The sequence below is a fragment of the Pleurodeles waltl genome, chromosome 5 (genome assembly GCF_031143425.1).
Source record: "Pleurodeles waltl isolate 20211129_DDA chromosome 5, aPleWal1.hap1.20221129, whole genome shotgun sequence".
NCBI lineage: Eukaryota > Metazoa > Chordata > Amphibia > Caudata > Salamandridae > Pleurodeles > Pleurodeles waltl.
The window spans coordinates 1,348,994,592-1,349,008,411 of NC_090444.1; the positions used below are offsets into that span (position 1 = coordinate 1,348,994,592).

Consider the following 13,820-nt stretch of genomic DNA (forward strand, 5'->3'; position numbering starts at 1 on the left):
GAAACACCCAGGAGCCCTTAGTTTCGGTGAAACTTGAGCACTTAAGAGGACAAATATCAGGTTTTCCTTTTGTTTGACCAAGTTTTAGCTAGTTCCATCTTTTGTCCAACCAGTTCATCTAGGAAAGTATTTAGAACATTATAGTCATCAAAGATTTTGTACTTCCCATCCATTGGGATTCTGAACTTTTCCAGACCTGCAAAAGAAAATTGCATTTTCATGTCTTTGAGCCTGTCACATAGAGCCAAGACACCTTTTCTTGTATATACTGTTGTTTTGGAGTAGTCCTGTGAGATGTAGATTTTTCCTAAGTTCCAATTAATATCATCATTTTTACACACGTAGAGCAAGACTGCTTCAGCATGTTGGAAACGCAGAGGTTTGCAAACTATTGGTCTGGGTTTAGTCGGGCCCCATAAGAATGTTTGAATGTTGGAACTCTATGTGCTCTTTCTAGCTCAAATGATTTGTCAATTGGCGGCCTTTAATTTAAGGTAGCCAAGTTTCAAGAAAGGAGATGCACTAGTTGAGGGAGCCCTCATTGTTTTCAGATCCTTCGGGAATCGAGGGAGCCCTCATTGTTTTCAGATCCTTCAGGAATCCCAAAAATTCTTAAGTTGCCTCTCCTATTCCGGTCTTCCAAATCAGCAATGTCTCTTTTCATAGATTTCGTTACTGTTTGTAAAAAAAGAAGGTCCTTGGTAGATTTGTTTTTGACATCTTCCAGGTTGCGGATTCTTTGTTCTGCTTCTAATAGTTTGTTGTTGACAGTGTTGATATCAGTTCAAGCTGCATGGAGTCCATGTTTTTTTTTTGTAGATTTAGCAGGGTTGTGCACTTCTGACAATTTTTTGAGGATCATATCCACTGTACTGTTTATATCAGCTTTACTTTTGATTGGTGAGTCTGGAAAGGTTGGCTCGGCTTTGGAGCGTTTAACATGAGATTTAGGTTCCTTCTCAGCCATACTGAGCTCTCGTCAACCTAAGTAATGTGATTGGTCAATGGCCGAAATTGATGTAAGGTCAGCTGTAGATGACAGTGATTATATTGTTTCTGAGGGAGTAGCTAACGCGGACTGAGAACAAATTTCGCAGAGGTGTCACAATCACTGGGGTTGTCTGGCCTTTGTATCCCCTTAACAACAGTGGCGTTTTACGATCTGAAGGCTGGTGCTCGAGAGCGCCGAAACTGTAGGTCTGCGCGATCATGCTATGGTTCTCTTAATCTTATAAAAAAAACTTGTCATGTTGTGCGTTCAACTTTCATTCGCCAAATGTCTAGTTCATTGGAATGTTTGCATCGTTAAATTGACATGTGAGCAGTAGTGTGCTTGTTTTCACAGTTATTAGTTAATTCACAGAGATTTATTCATATTTGGGAAGGAATTGTGCATAGTTTCTGCATGGGTGCCATTTTAAGGTCAGGCATGTTATATTTCAAATGATTGATTTGCTTTCTTCACGCCAGACATTATAACTTGCAGAGTGAATAAATAATTGAATCCATTTTCTGGAAAGATTAAGCGCAAGGTTTGCAAACTCCATTCAGTAAGCTTCAAGAATTGTAGTCGAGCACTGTGCCTGATTCAGAAGCAGGACGCTGCCATTTTGGAATGCTTGCGTTGCTCTTAATGAGAGGGAAAGATGCAACTAAAAGCGTTTAAGGCAGATCTGACCTTCTCTCCGGTTTTAGCATGTTTGGCAGGGATCTGTCCAATGTCGGAATTCATTTGATGTTTGGCACATGCAGACTATAGAGCGGCAGAATCTGTCAAAATTGATCCGCGCCACCGGGAGAGACGGAGTCAGGCACCTATGTGCTTCTCCGTCCAAGCCACGCCCCCGTGCTTTAAACATTTTAACATCAATCAATCAACTGTCTAACTACATTCAGAAAAGCAAGCACTGGATCAGGCAGTTCCACTAAGTCTCCGTAATCAACATGAAAAACATCTGAATAAAAAATGATTCTGCAAGAAGTTTCTTCTAAAAAAACAGAACTAGAAGGAGAATGTTTCTTGCATGGTGTACAGTCATGTTTCTCTGCCCTAATTGCTCTGCTACTTATATCTGGTATTCTGAATTTTGGCCCCAGTCTCACACAAATCTAGTGTGTATGCTGAGGTCTAGACATTTCCCTTGACATGACTGATGTCCTGGACTTGTCAAATGCCCTAGCGTGGTGCACCAAATGTGCTCTTACTGTATGGACAGTGGATTACTCTCACTGTCATGGGTTTAGTACACAGATCGTTAGTGCAGTTTACCGTGTTTTATGAATCCATAGTTGTGATCAAACCTTTTTATCTGTGTCACTGAAGTGGGGGGCCTTCCGGCCCTTGTCAGCTTCTATGTGCCTACCCAGAACATAGCTATAACATACCCAGTGTATGCGGTGTCTGTCTATGTAACCTACGTGATTCATGCATCCTGTGTGTGAGTAAACAAAGTCATTGAGGACTATGGAATACATTTTGGATGTCCCCAGGTTGGCTTTTTTGTATAAGATGGAGGTGAGGTTGTTTTTCCAGAAAGTGGAAGTGTATTGCTAACACTTCTGAAGCTGGAGGGAGAAGAACTAGACAGCGAAGTGAGGGGAGAAGATGCAGGGGCACGCATGGCACAATAGGTTATGTCCACAGACTGGAGCTCTTGACGAACATTTGACTACAGTGCCCATCCCACCACACACCCTATGGGACCAGTACATTCCTTCAGCTAGGGTTACCCCAATTGTGAGTTTGCATGGGTGTGTGCATGGTTCTTTGATAAAATAATGTTTTGATAAAATAATCACAGAAAAAGAAGACTTATTAGCAAATTATTATTAGTAAATTATTAGTAAATTCCGCCTCACATTGTTTAGGGATATTTTGGTTCTGATGAAAGTAGCATGACCCATCTGGGCAACTCAAGAAGGCTGTAACATGTAGATCACTAAAGAGAACGTAGAGGTCATTACAACTTTCAGACATCCACCTAGGTACAACTATAGTACTGCTTGTTTTTAACATTATCAGTGTTGGAAATGGCCTTTCTGCAGGGTCACCCTCAAAAGTTTTGCCTTGCGCCTTCTCTTTTTCTGCGCACTTTACCACTGCTAATCAGTACTAAAGTGCATTATGCTCTCTCCTTAAAACATGGTGATACTAGCTCATACCCAATTGGCTTATTTAATTTACTCCCTAGTCAAGTGCACTACAAGCGCCCAGGGCCTGTAAATTAAATGCTACTAGTAGGTTGCAGCACTGGTTGTGCCACCCACATTAGTACCCCCCTCACCATGTCTCAGGCCTGCCACTGCAGTACCTGTGTGTGCAGTTTCACTGCCACTTCTACTTGGCATTTAAAAGTACTTGCCAAGCCTTAAACTCCCCTTTTCTACATATAAGCCACCCTTAAGGTAGGCCCTAGGTAGCACAGAGGGCAGGGTCCTATGAAGGTAAAAGGCAGGACATGAACATGTGTTTACATTATGTCCTGGTAGTGTAAAACTCCTAAATTAGTTTTACACTGCTGTGAGGCCTGTTCCTTTCATAGGATAGCATTAGGGCTACCCTCATATACTGTTTGAGTGGTAGATCCTGATCTGAAAGGAGAAGCCAGGTCATATTTAGTGCGGCCGGAATGGTGATACAATATCCTGCTTAATGGTGAAGTTGGATTTTATATTACTATTTTAGAAATGCTACTTTTAGAAAGTGAGCATTTCTCTACACGTAAATCCTTCTGTGCCTTCCAATCCACGTCTGGCTAGGTTTAGATGACAGCTCTCTTGTGCATTCACTCAGACAACCCCAAACACAGGATGCTCAGTCACAACTGCATACATCTGCATACTGAATGGGTCTTCCTGGGTTGGGAGGGTGGAGGTCCTGACACTTACATGTCAAAGGACAGTAGCCTGCCCTCACACAAAGGACTGCCACACCCCCTACTGGGACCCTGGCAGACAGGATGGTACTGAAAGGGGACCTTGTGCACTTCTAAGCCACTCTTTGAAGTCTCCCCCACTTCAAAGGCACATTTGGGTATTTAAGCAGGGTCTCTAACCCTACCAACTCAGACACTTCTTGACAAGACACTCTGGTCACAGACACTTCCTGTTCCTGGAGAAGAACCTGAGCCAGAACCTGCAACCTACCAAGAAGAACTGCCTGGCTGCCCAAAGGACTCACCTGACTGCTTTTCTGAGAAGGACTGCTGCCTTGCTATTCTCTGGCTGTGCTGAGAAGTGCTCTCCAAGGGCTTAGATAGAGCTTGCCTCCTGTTCCCTGAAGTCTCAGGACCAAAAAGACTTCATTCCTGCAAGAAGAACTCCCTGTGTGGCGGAAATCGACGCACAGCCTGCAGAAAATGATGCATAGCCTGCATTGCGATAAACAATTCACCGCACGCCGAACCGGAACGACGCACCCCGACTTCGCAAAGAGATTCAAGACCGAGCGCTGGAAATCCAAGCAAAGCCTTCCCTGCGTGAAGAATAAATGACGCATCGCCATGTGCGGCCCATGAAATCGACGCACACCTCCCTGTTTTCCACGCAACTCGTCCTCTGCGGTTGCTTGAGGAGATTTTGAACGCAAACCAGGTACTTTGTGCTTGCAAGAGATATTTGTTGCTTTTAAGAGACTAAAGACACTTTATATCATTTTCACAGTGATATCTCAACATATACTTATTACATCTTAATCATCTTGACCTGCATTTATCCAGATAAATATTATATATTTTTCTAAACACTGTGTGATGTATCTTTGTGGTGCGATACTGTGTTATTGCATGATTTATTACACAAATACTTTACACATTGCCTTCTAAGTTAAGCCTGACTGCTCAGTGCCAAGCTACCAGAAGGTGGGCACAGGATAATTTGGGTTGTGTGTGATTTACCCTGAATAGAGTGAGAGTCCATGCTTGGACAGGGGGTAACCTGACTGCCAACCAAAGACCCCATTTATAACAATAAGGATGACCATCATCAAATAATTGTATATATCATTGCATCCTAGGCACTTTCATCTCCTCCCGGCCCAACAAATATCTAAGATCACTGTTCGAGCCCGCATAATGCAGAGTCATTCATAGGGTAACGATCCAATCATGAAGCATGCCACACTGTTTTGTGGTTGAGGACACTTTCATAATTTCAAGGGTTGTGGAGGCAGAGCTTTGGAACGTGAATCCTTATATGACTTTAAGGGTTATGTACGCAGGGTTTTGGAACTTCAATTCTTGGATTCAATTAACTCAGAGGGACCTTGTTATTTAATTGTTGGGTTGGGGAGATGGGAAGTTTCCCCACTGCTATCTCCTCCCCTCCTTTGTTGAGCTATAATAAGCAAGAGTAGAAGAGACTTGGCTCCTTGAAAAATTAAATTAGCCTTTAGATTAGCGAACAGTTTCAATGAGTCTTCCTGAAGCAATGCTACTTAGTAGACAGTAGGGGTGAAGCGTGGCACTACAGGCTCTGTTGGGTGACGCCCAGCCTCTTGTCTTTCCCCGAACTCTCCTTCAGTTTGACTCATGACAGCCAGGTGGAGAAATGTTCACACCTCTTTGAGCCTCTGTTGTGAGTACTCCAGGCTTGAGACGACCCTGCCTTGAGAAGTATCACTCACCACAAAGGCTGCGTCTGGAGAGCGGGCCTAGAAAGGACACCTGAAAGGAGTAACACCTCAAACCGTCTCTGAAAGTGCAGACAGTGGATACACATCTGTCTGCTTTTACTGTATAGACATGGGGCACACTGACCCACTTGTTGTTTCACTTCCAGGTTCTCTATGTCTAAGGAAGGGAGTGCTCCACAGAGTACTCGGAAAACTGCTGTGCAGCCAGAACTGGTGCCTGCATGGCAGACACCTTCCAAAAAGTGAGGAGACATCACCTGAGTCTACCTCTTCCTGAACAGATGTTCACATATCTTAAAGCACCTATAAGCCAGTCTGCCCACTGAAAAAGGGAAGGACCCTGCCAATCCTGCAGACGGAGTGTCAGTCCAGGAGGAGGGAGGCGCAGCATGACCCTAATGCAGCACATCTGCAGAACATTAAGATTGCAAAGATCAATCTGCATACCCTGATGTTAACATCCACACACTCCCCTGGCAGCAACTGCACCTGAATCTCAACGCTGTGATGTAACCTGAGCTGCTGCAAGACCTGAGACATCGGTGAGACCTGAGGCATCATCCTCATCCATCCAGTGAGGCCTGTGCGAAGCTTTACCTCCTGTTGGAGCTCGGCAGTGCATGGCAGCACCAATCTGGACTGATCAGCCCGAACAGGACTGCACTGTACACGTGCTGGACCAGCTGTGAGATTCAGCACTTAACCAGGAAACTGTCCCTGGTCCCTGGAAACTCTATATCACCACTGGCATGACCACTGAGGAGGCTGAGAGGAATTTCAGCTTGCACTCTGCCCAGACAAGCAGAGGAGGACTAGAGCAGCCGCCAGAGAGAGACTCATTGGGTGAGAAACAGAAAACTAAAATAAAAGACTGTGTGCAATAACAAGAAAAAGGGAGTAATCTTTACTGGACCATAATTACGCTAAGTACTGACCCAGGGTAGAAAACACCTGTATCTTCGGAAGGGTGGGGGGGAGGGGAATGGGGCAAATATCAGGAAAAGGCACAGACATACTCTAGCACCAGAGCACTAAATAGCATAGTGTGCATTTTCATATCTGTAATTGTTAATTCGAATGTGCATTAAAGTGCTTTTCTCCTTGAAAGTCAAACACTGGGGGTTACAATTATTCATCATACTAATAGGTGTTTGTTGAGTGCTGAGCTCAAGCACCCCACAATACTTCCCTGAAAAGCATGTAACTGCTTACCATCACTATCACTGAGATTCAAGTGCTGGAGGGATCGAAACCTGGCCCAATTTGCAGAGCCATAGTGGAATAAGCCACAGAACATCTGAGGCAAGTGTCTTTAATCCCTATGGATGAGGTCCAGTAACCCCTGCTTTCCCCGTGGCCCAGCACAACGTGTCTGACAAAAATAAAAAGTATTCTGGCTAGAAAGTAGCAGAGAAACTTGGCCACCTTCACAAACACTTAAAACATGGAAAGGTTGCAAAGTATGAGTGTACTGGCCCACAGAATGAATTCCACATCTGCTGCGTATTTTGAATGTACTAGCCAAGCAATAGGAATTCCAGAAGATCATCAAGGAGTTACATGACTCAGAATGTACCCAGATTTAACAGGTGCAGTCACTGCATGTGTACTTTACTTGCTCTTGCTTTTGATACAATAATGTGCAAAATCTATACAGATTACCGAGAAAGAGAACATCTAGTTATCAATTTCTGGGATTCATCCTGATCAGCCATATTCTCAGTTTTAATTTCCCAGCGCAATCTCAAAGATAAGTGAAATTCAACCCTTGCAAATCGACTAGTATAGACAACCTTCTGGCTCATTTAATCTTTTCCCAGTTGTTATTTTCAAAACACGAGCTCTATTTCTGTAGTTGTGAAGGTCTTTATGCTTGTATTTACTTGATACTGAAATTAAGTGCAGTACTGCACTGCTGAAAATAGTAGTAATTGAGCTACTTTGCAACATGCAGGCCGACCCTTCAGATACTGTAAATGTTAGGCCGGTTTCTAATGTGCCACATATAACAAAACATCAGTGGGAAGTCTTCTACTAGCAGCTTCAGAGCTACATAGAAAGCAACAAGCTTTTGGAACAAGTCTAAACTGGCTCTTGTTCACTACATGAGACTCAATCAATTATATTCATATAAGCAGATCCCAAGACACGGAGGTAACTGGCTCTGCATTGGAATGTGCTAGATCTGTTCTGCAAGACCAATAATATGCAACCTCCTAATTGCTCTATCTCCAAGCATAGTAGATGCAATTTTCCTCAGGGTTCTGTCTTGCCTCCACTTTTCTTTGATTTTTATCATCTGTCTCGAATGAAGCTCATTCAATGTATTAGGAAATGATGATAACCATCTTCAGTTTAAGATCTTGCCTTCTCTACAGAGGATAAGGAGCATTCTCAGAACAGTGTACTCACTATTGATGAGCACTGAAGCCCAATCCTGTTGAAAGAAATATAATGTTAGCTGGTTTACAGACATCTGGCCAAAAGAAATGACTAGTTCTCCAGTTCTTAGCACACGAATAGCGAGTCTATGGTTCATGTAGATGCTTTACTGTTATTGCACCTTAAGATCTTGAATGCAATTTGATTAGGAGTCTTGCACCTTCTCCCCTTAGGTCATTTCATACACTTTTACTAAATCCAGAGAGCACAGGCGATGCTATCCTTGATCCTTCATGTACTAACTGGATTTATCTGAAGAACCATGCATACTTCCACACTTATCTCCAATGGCTTCAAAATTCTGCTGCCCATGTCCTTGGGAAAATGAGTTGGCATGACCATATTTCCGAAATACTGCAGGCTTTGCACAGATTGCCATTAATTAGACTGAATTCAAAGCACTGTGCAAGGTGCATCAGGCTTTGAAGAAATCTGCTTTCATTGCAAAGTGCTTCTATCCTTACATTGTATCAAGAATTCTTCAATCTGCGGTTTGTCATCAACTGTTATTACAAAGTTCACTGAGCACGGGCGGCACCCCGACCCATGTTAGATGGGTGAGGTGCAGCAAAAAAATCTACTGGAAAGGGCCTTTACAGAGGGAGTGGGCCTCCGGAAGGTCAGTTCGGATGACCATATGAAGGCAGACCTTGCTAGATAGATGAGATGAGATGGTTGAATGTATAAGAGGTGGCTACAGTGGGGAGTCGGATGACCATGACAAAGACCTCCCTTGAGCATTCATGAGCTCCCCCTCCTCCTCCACCTCCTAACTGTGTCTGAGGCTGACTGACACATATAGGTGACCCACACCCCGTCGAGGAAAGCGTATGTATGCTTGGCGGAGATAATGTGTGATGTGGCAGGGGGAGTGTGGCGAATGAGCTGTGTTGACTGGAGCCCGTATTGGTGCAGGTGGTCCTGGAGGTGTTGTTGTCTCTGTATAGGTTTCCTCATCCTGGCTTGGAATCCAGGACCCTCTCACTGGCTGCTTGATATATTCTGTTTAGTCATCCTGGTAACACAGACCTCCTGTTTCCTGCACCCCCCACAGCTCCGTGATTACACACTTTGAAAACAGAGCATACTATAATTATCATTGTACGTGGACTATGGAGATGCTGAATGTCACTATCAGATGTTCTGTTACTTTGACTGACTGTCTAAGATGTTAATAAAGACATACTCAAAAACAAAACTGTTATTCCGAAGTTCAAAAGAACCTTCTGTAACTCTTTCAAGTAGAGAATTTGTCTAACCACAGATTTCACAACTTCAAAATATCCCCAGGCACCGGACTGGAGCCAGTGATTTTCCTTAGCAGTGCACCCCAGTGCTAGTAAATGGCATTATATGATGTGCAGGGACCCTATATCACCCTGGAAATGACCGAGCAGTTGCACATTGTAAGGAAATGCCTCCTTGGCATGGTTACCCCCTGACTTTTTGCCTTTGCTGATGCCAAGTTATGACTTGAAAGTGTGCTGGGGCCTGCTAACCAGGCCCCAGCACCAGTGTTCTTTCCCTAACCTGTACCTTTGTTTCCACAATTGGCACAACCTGGCATCCAGGTAAGTCCCTTGTAACTGGTACCCCTGGTACCAAGGGCCCTGATGCCAGGGAAGGTCTCTAAGGGCTGCAGCATGTCTCATGCCACCCTGGGGACCCCTCACTCAGCACAGACACACTGCTTGCCAAATTGTGTGTGTTGGTGGGGTTAAAATGACTAAGTCGACATGGCACTCCCCTCAGGGTGCCATGCCAACCTCACACTGCCTATGGCATAGATAAGTCACCCCTCTAGTAGGCCTTACAGCCCTAAGGCAGGGTGCACTATACCATAGGTGAGGGCATAAGTGCATGAGCACAATGCCCCTACAGTGTCTAAGCAAAACCTTAGACATTGTAAGTGCAGGGTAGCCATAAGAGTATATGGTCTGGGAGTCCGTCATGCACGAACTCCACAGCACCATAATGGCTACACTGAAAACTGTGAAGCTTGGTATCAAACTTCTCAGCACAATAAATGCACACTGATGCCAGTGTACATTTTATTGTAAAATACACCCCAGAGGGCATCTTAGAGATGCCCCCTGAAACCATATCCAACTTCCAGTGTGGGCTGACTAGTTTTAGCAGCCTGCCATACACCAGACATGTTGCTGGCCACATGGGGAGAGTGCCTTTGTCACTCTGTGGCTAGTAACAAAGCCTGTACTGGGTGGAGGTGCTTCTCAACTCCCCCTGCAGTCACTGTAACACCTGTCGGTGAGCCTCAAGTTGGGTCTGCGTCCCAACTTGACAAAACATTAGCTTTACTCATAAATAAAGCTAAGGAAGGATGGCCTTCGTCAAAAAGAGATCTTGAAGAAAACATTAGCAGTTATTGGGAGGTAAGGCATGAGATCAACGTGAGTGGAAATTTCGTGCTCAGAAACTATAAAATTATTCCACCTCATAGTTTAAAACATAAAATCATCACTCTGGCTCATGAGGGACACTTAGGCCGCAGTCTCACCAAGTCCAGGGTAAGAGAAAGGTTTTGGTTCCCAAACATGGATTCAATGGTTGAACAAGAGGTTAAAGGCTCCTCCATTTGTGCACTAAGTGGCAAAAGTATAATTGTTCACAAAACCCCTATATATCCAGTTGAAGTACCAAATAAACCCTGGATAAAGCTAGCTTTTGACATTATTGGTCCAATCAACTTCACAGGGGTAACGAAAAGATTTGCCTTAGTCTTAGTAGACTATCATTCACATTGGATTACCACCAGGTTCGTTAATCAAATAACTACTGACTCAGTAATTAATTTCCTTAACGATACCTTTGCAATAGAAGGTATTCCAGAAACCCTCATTACTGATAATGGAATTCAACTGACCTCTTCAATGATGAAGAATTTCTTAAACTCTAAGGGTGTGGAACACCTTACAACTGCTCTATATTGCCCCAGAGCTAATGGTTTAGCAGAAAGAGACAATTGCATGCTTAAAGAGTGTATTCAGTTAGCCAGCATCAATCACTTAAATGTAGAAAATGCAGTCAGGGATGTGTTATGGGCATACCATACTACTCCTAACTTGATCACTAAAGTATCCCCTTTTAACACATTGCCTCTTAAGTTAAGCCTGACTGCTCTGTGCCAAACTACCAAGTTGTGAGCACAAGTTTATCCCGACAAGCATTGTGGTTCCTTCTTGGACAAGGTGTATACCTCTGCCAACCAGAAACCCAATTTCTTACAGGAAGAAAATAAAGGCAAGGTTTTAGCCTTTTTGAACAATCTTCAAAACCCATCTGTGGGATGTGACAGATCTCTAGCTGTGGAAGAAATCTTGGATTCTACCTCCCACAGGCCTGGCATGAGTTATCAAGGGCAAACTAAAGCGTCTCGGTGACTGCTGTAGCAGGGAAGGAACATTTGGAAGACTGCAGTCCCTGATGTCCTCAACAGCTCCAATTGGCACTGCTACAGTAGCTTTGAAAGGGCTGAGCTAGCTACTGTGCAACCAGCTGAGATGGTTAGAACCACTAATAAGCAAAGCTTCTAGTGAAACCCCTCAATTACCTGATATAGTATGGAAATTGCTTTTCAGGCATCAATAGAAACAAGGATCTGGCAGTGGCATGTCTATCTTTGAATCATTCTAGTGTAGAGTCAGTTTTTCTCTGAAGAGCTTGGAGCCATCATAGGGCACACCATGAGAAAACCAATTTGGCCACCTCCAAGAGTGCTATCTGAGCACAACAGTGGTGCTAATAGAGCTGTCAATGTAGTCAGTGGTGTGCAAACCAGGCCAGAATATGTAATCTGCCACATCCTGCCATCATGTAGCATCTGGGCCAATTAAGTTCTAAGGTCCTCAGGGACCACTGAAGGATTTTACTGGCCATGTCCCATAATGCATCTATATACCAGCCATTAAGCAAACTGCATTGATAGATCCCCGAGACTCAGGATAGCTGATGACAGCACTCTCACCCCAAATGCATGAGTATCTTGATTTACCATTCAGACTGAACACACTTGTTTAGGCCTGTACATTCAGATCCTGTGGTGTAGGGCAGTGGTTCCTAACCATTTGACTCCTGAGGACCCCCACTAAATCACTACTGGAAGCCGGGGTACCCCCAAAGCAATTTGTACAATTTAAAATTCAAACTTTAAAACAGTAATTCACAACAAATACACAAACAAGTACACACCAAACAAATACTCGAATTACTAAAGATTTCAAGATTTTATATTGAAAAAAATAGAAAACGTTTAATGGGACGTTTGGTGCTGCATCTCAGAGACTAATCTTTCAATGTTTGGTTTTATTTAGAAAATTTGAATTCTAAGGTCAGATTCAACATTTCCCACACAATTTCTGTATTTATTTTTTTAGGTACATAAGATCTGAGAAAGGTTTGGTGGGGAAAGGAAGTAAAACCTTAAATGCCTCTCATCTCTGTATGACCCCTCTGTCACATGTTTTTCATTTGTTTTATAGCATCTCTCATGCCACTGTTGGGTGTTGGAGTACTTTATATCACACACACACAGACAATGAATCATATATGTGTAAATCAGTGTAAAGAAAATGTTACATAAGGCAAAGGGGACTACAAGGTGTAGGATTCACAGGTCATCCATACTGGTATGCATTTTGTAAGGGTGCTTGGTCTGGAAGCACAAACTCAGGATTCAAAGCATGAGTGGTTAGCGGTGACTTTAATAATATGAATTTGATTCTATGCAAACAAACCTTTTTTTTTGCAGCATAAGGATAATGAAAGACTGGGGAAAAATTCAACTTTATAACTTGTACCATTCAGTTTGCATGCAGCTCTTTGATGGCAGTTCATAGCTCACTGTGCTAGATTACGATTGTAAGTTATGAACTGCACAGTAACAAAAGACTCTCTGTGTCAAAAGCAGTAACCAAGGTGCTATGCACATAAACAGTTCAGATGGGCACAAGCAGTAGCAGTTATGTACTCAATGCTGCCCAAGGAAAATAAAGCCAAGCCGCTGAGAGATAAAACAAATGTATTTTTACACACAATACAGCCATGCAGAAAGAAATTAGAGATCCAGGATGACACAGGATGAGGCAGTTCTCTTTGAAATGCTACAAGAACTGAAGCAAGCCACAAAAAAGCATTTCAGAGTAGGGGGAAGGAGGAAACATGATTTTTGAGGTGTGAAGGACAAAACAAACAAGCATGAAACTTCTGCTGCTGGCTTATGAATCATAGTTCTAGCCTCAGAGTTTATGTAGAAATGGTGCCACTGATTCCAGGGAGAAGCTCGAGTTACAGGTGGAGGACTTGGAGTACATCATAAGGTCGTCCAAGCAGCATACTGTGGTTACTCTCAGTTTGGGGGTGTGAAGATGTAGTTGTTGTACTACATGAGATGTTCAACTTTAAGGTTTTTGCAGATTGTGCACCAGTTTCGCTGGACATTCAGAAAGCAATATGTATTCCTATCTGATGTCCCAGTGCGCCATGGCCAAAATGTGGACCATAATAGTGGAACTTGGGTCTGCCAAGCAGAAAGAACTGACGAAGGAGGTAATGATTAAAAAAGTACTAATGTTGCAGAATAACCAAATCCATCTTCCCTGATTTGTGTTGGGTTTTACAACAGGTAGAAAAGAGCTCCAAAACATTAAAGAAAAATTAACAGAGTTTGCTGGGTAAGAAGGTGGCAGTATGGTACCAGGTGCAGCTAAGAGTGGGATTTCACGGGTTG

General features: G+C 43.4%; 1 protein-coding gene across 3 annotated transcripts in view; it reads right to left on the minus strand.

Annotated features, from left to right (window-relative positions):
- DOP1A (DOP1 leucine zipper like protein A) overlaps window positions 1-13,820 on the minus strand; it is a 694,260-nt gene that overhangs the window by 424,874 nt on the left and 255,566 nt on the right. The gene's annotated exons all lie outside the window — the stretch shown is intronic.